General features: G+C 37.7%; 1 pseudogene; it reads right to left on the bottom strand.

Moving 5' to 3' along the window:
• Nucleotides 1-42: 42 nt before the first annotated feature.
• Nucleotides 43-4,444, bottom strand: LOC112465021 (annotated as a pseudogene).
• Nucleotides 4,445-5,355: the final 911 nt, after the last annotated feature.

Below are 5,355 nucleotides of genomic sequence, written 5' to 3'. Positions count from 1 at the left end.
CAATGATACATTTTCGACAAATTTTACGCGTGTAATACTCACGCTGTCGACAACGAGGAACGCTGAACATAAAGTAGCGATGGGCTTTGGCGGATCCGTAGGGGTCGAAATTCTGACGGTGCCGTCATAGGAACTCGTTATCAGGCATCCGTGCGTCAGACGCACCTCCGTTATCATGCCCATATGCTCGGTGGAATAAGATTTCACTAGCTCAATATCGTTATTTAGATTTAGCATGTGCAACTTCGCCTTGTCGTCCCCGACGCAAACCCAATTATCCCGTCGCATACTCATGCACGTGGGATACGCTTCATCTGGAATCTAAAAGGTGCACCTGCGAAATCGTAATCGTGTCTCGTTTCTCGGTATTAAAAATACGGGATGACATTACTCTGATAGACTTCATGGCCCGTCCGGCTCTTTGATCCTAAATGGATACCGTCTTGTCCTTGCTGGCGGACAAGATATATTCCGTGTTCATGACCAGCTTAGTGACGTCTGTAGTATATGGGGTCGGTACTGTCTGTACGGCTTATTACTACTCGATCTCGAATCGAACACGTATATTGTTCCGTGGAATGAGCCGGTCGCAAAGACGGCCTGCTCCGGACACGATGACACATCCCGCAACCTATCAAATTTGTTGCCGCACTTCCTATGCAGATAGACCCGCATTTTTTAAATTGTATATTCTTATTAATTAAACTACATGGTTATAGGAGAGATCGGGGCAGAGTCGTCACCGGGGCGGAGTCGTCACTACAATTATCTTGAAATCTGTATATATATTGTGTGAACTCACTATTAATATTGTAAACATTACTTATGGTGCTCATGTAAACATCGAAGTTTAGTGAAATTATATGCCATGTTGTGGTTTTTATTAAGGCAAATGTGTTTTCGGAGGTTAAAAGTGAAAATTTTTGCGCGTCGAAAATTTTTAATATTATTTTCTCTCCGAATCTAGAGATAAGTGATTCTGAAAGTAATGCATGCTGAACACGAATCCAGTGAAGTTTTTTTTTATTTTCGTTGATTTATAATATTTCATGGGCGATCAAACTTTTAAAATTTGTGTCCGAGGCAAAGTCGTCACCAAGCCATATCATGGAGGTTTCGGGCGAAAATCAAAGTCAAAGAAGCAGCAGTGGTCGGATTCCGGCGAAAACTTGAATAATATGTGCTGCGTGTGCTCAAAGATGACAGAGAACAGAGCTGACGAGAAACAGTGCATTTCGTACGAGCATGGGGCACATAAGTGATGCATGCGTTTTTCTTGTAATTATTTTCTGCCATCGTGTTTTTAATTAATGTTTTTATTTTTTTATTAAAAAATAATTAATAAAATATATCCTATCATTTTCCATGATCGAAATTATAAGTTTTTATTTAAAATTCAATCCGAGAATGGAGTGATGATTCCGCCCTGGGGGTGTAACGACTCTGCCCCGGAAATTTTGACATTTCAATTTTTGCACCTTTGTCGTTTTATACTCTGTACCAGTTGAACAAAGCGACGAAGATAAAAAATTCCCTTATAAATTTTGTAGCCAAGGGTTCACCATTTACAACGGGGTATACTACATTTTACTAAATTATTTGTTTTGTTGTTAGAAATCGGCACCGAAAAAATAGTGACAACTTTGCCCCGATCTTCCCTAAATTTTTTGCTATTTTGTGGCAAACCTCATCTTGACAGCTAAGCGCATATTTAAAAAAATAACAAAAAACAAAATCTCTGTTAGCCACGCACTTGTTGAATTTAAAGTTTTCTTGTTAACTGTGCTGCATTTGACTGTAATTTTGCTAATTTTTGCCACAAATACCAAAATAATATCTCGAATTATAATCAAAAAAATTGAAAGATATAAAATTTTAGCACCGTACTATTTTTCTGATTAAGCTCAATTTTTTGTATTAAAAAGATACTAATCTGAGTCATGTTACGGCGTTGAAGAAACATCGATATATCTATCCATTACTTAAAAAAATCGATAAATAAATATAACAGTAATAAACAAACAAAGTTATAATACAATTTATTATATTTCTACGAGTTGTACATAGTATATTGTGCTGATAACAGAACACAAAAAAACAATAGCCGTAATTCAAGGTGTTGATAAAAAAAATCAATCATAAGAGAAGAGGTAAAACAGACATTTTCGAATTTTTCGAAGTTGTGTCGAGTTGTGCTCGACAAGTACAACAACTTTTTCTAATGACAAAAAGATCTTATCAATTTATTAGACTTTAAAATACAGCTTTTGTTAAGAACTTAAGCGGTGTTTACATTGTCGTGGAACTATACGGTCGAAATCAGGTGTAAGTGTGAAATATGAGCCGTATACATATAAAAATCAAACCATGCATGTTTGATTATTATATACGATATTAGGAATGGGCCGTAGCGTCGGCTCACGCCCGTACATTTACGTCTCACGTCTGATCTCGGCCGTGGCACCACGACAATGTAAACACCGGTTTGGTTTTCGGGATAAAAAAAATTCGAAACTCCACATACCATCCGAATCGTGACAAATAATCTAGTTTTGTAAATTACGTTGAGTTGTGCTAAGCGAAATAATTGAGTGACAATCGAAACAAGTACAAAAAAATTAAGGGGTTGAAAAAATTTTACAAAAGAGGTAAATAATAAAAAAAAATTTGACAGCATAACTTTTAATCATTTAAAAATGTCAAATTTCTGTTATGTTTACTTTTTGATTTTTTTCTAATAAATGATAAATTCTAACAGATTTTTCGTTTCTTTTCTATATACTAAATGAATAAATATATCGATGTGTTTTCAACGGCACAATATGGCTCAGATTAGCATCTTTTTACTACAAAAAATTGAGCTCAAACGGGAAATAGTGCTGAGCTAACAAAACTTTATATTTCTTAGTTTTCTTGAATACAGTTCAAAATATTGTTTCCGTAGTTCAATATGGTACGGGTAAAAAAACTCAAAATTCAACAAATGCGGGGTTACGTATAGAGGCCACACTTCTGAAATATTTGACGTTGATGAAAAAAATACGCGTGAAGTGGTAATATGAAGTGAATTTGACTTAACAAGCGAACATTGGAATCACGTTTCCGAATCATCTGTCTCGATAAGCGAGACACGGAACGCGGTACCTATCTGCATTCGAGTAATTTGAAGGAAAACGATTATTTCTTCCACAAAGAGGAATTATCTTCCTTGATCAGTCTTCTTATCGCGCGAATCGGGCGAAAGGAAGAGTTTTGTTACCACGTACAAGATGTAAGTTCTGTCATGGACGAGACCGGTGTTGGTGAGCACCCACGATTTGACCGTATTATCTGGACAGCAATTGTAGACCGTGTGGTTTATCGCCGTCAGACTACCCAATCCACGCCCAGTCCACACGTCGACTTCGTGAAAGGGTTCCTTATTGCCATAAGAAAGTTTCTTGTAAAATAAGCTGTGATCTTTCTTACCAACTAAATAAGTGATTCCATTCTGAAAACGAGAATCATTATATACGTTTTTAGATACGTATCTGAAAGACGGTATTGCAAAAACTCTTCCTAATATGCTACTTACTACGGGCATCAGCAACACAGAAGTTGCATTGTAAGGCTCCCGAAATCTCAAATTCTCCATAGAATTCTACTGTTTCCACAGCGCTGTTTGTTTCTCGAACGCAACGCATGACAACTTCCAAAACAGTTTGTCGGGCCTCTCTGTAAGGACACGTGACTTTTTATATCAAAAGAATATGAAAACTTATTCGTACCGTAATACTGAGTACAAAAAAATTTATATACGTGCAACTTGAATTAAGTACAAATAAACTACAAGAACATTCTACACCGAGAGATCTATTCACGTTCTTACTTTGTGCATATCAAGTTATTGCAATAAACGGAGTTGTTCAAACTTGTTTCATGTGACTCTTTGTAAGTAAAAAATATATGTTTTGTAAAACACGCTTATTTTTTTTAAGACGAGCAAATACTACGAAATAAAATCTAACACGAGCTAAGCAGCTAATGTATGACTTGCAAATGCTTCGAACAGCGCTGGCGTAAAATGAAATAGAGAATGTTCTATTTATTGACGAAAAGGATTAGTCGTGGCGTAAGGTGCTATCAATTTGAGCTAACTGGGACACAAAAGCGAGTGGCTAGCATTCGGCAATATATGGTCAATTCGCGCTTTCCACAGTAAATCATCATCCTTTAAAATCAGGTAGAACTGTTTGCACACTAAACTCAAACCGTGTACTAGCGTCGACGCATCTAGGAAGGAGCATATATGCAGGAACATCTGAAATGCAGTCCAACAAAATAATTAAACGCACAACCAAACAAATGTTCCAAAAGAGACGGAGACAGAACGAAAGAGAGAGTTCACCGTTGCTGAGTAAGCGATGTGAGCATACTCTACGCCGTCGACAAGTGACTATACTGCGCACTTACTGCGGAACTATTTCGGAATGGTTTAGTTCTTTTCTAGATTTTTATTGTGTCTGTTAAAGAGAAAATGGAATAATTTTGATCGAAATTTATTCTGAAGAGTTCCATAATGCTCGTCCTGACGGATGAAATAATAGCGACGATTAAAAAAAAGAATTTCGTGCACGTGTACGTGAATTACGAGAAAATTGACGTTTTTTTTTTTTATACAAACCTCCACCGGGAGTTGCAGCAGTGATAATTGTGCATATTCCTCGCCGTCGTTTTTCTTTCTTCTTATTGGCCCAGGCAGTACTCCGACTCTACGGCCAACAACACGTAGCAGACGTAGCAGTGACAATTGTGCATATTCCTCGTCGTCGTGAGCGCAGCGTGCATTCTCGTCATTCATTCTTTCTCACACCGTGCAAATCTGAATATTTTTACTCGATCTGCTCGAACTGACCGGTGGTTCAACGAAAGTGAGGGTGGTGTATACTGTATACACCGGCAGAGAGAAACCTCTCTGACCGTGTGTAAGGAGCTGCGCACAATGAAAGGAATAGAAAATCCCTGTCCCTTATTCCTTTCATTATGTGCGCAAAGATACACCTTTTTCTTATATTCTTATACATTATGCGCAGCCCCTAAGTTTCCATCGAGGGTTCGAACCGGGTCAGAGTTGAGTTGGGGTGAGCGCTCTTGCGGTGGAAACACCAAACCTGAGAGAGGCCATCCCGGCCCTTTTTAATGGTGTTATACATATATGTATAACACCACTACATTTGCAGAATCATGTTTTATCGACAGTGGTGGAAAATGAACGTGTCTAATATGTAGTACCAATTTTAAAAATGGATGTATTGGCAATAGTGTACAGGGGGTTTTGATGGTCCCACGAAAAAAACTAGGATATGGCTTCTCTCA

The sequence above is a fragment of the Temnothorax curvispinosus genome, unplaced genomic scaffold, assembly GCF_003070985.1.
Source record: "Temnothorax curvispinosus isolate PA1 unplaced genomic scaffold, ASM307098v1 QBEX01014816.1, whole genome shotgun sequence".
Classification (NCBI taxonomy): domain Eukaryota; kingdom Metazoa; phylum Arthropoda; class Insecta; order Hymenoptera; family Formicidae; genus Temnothorax; species Temnothorax curvispinosus.
This window is presented reverse-complemented; position numbering and strand designations above follow the sequence as displayed.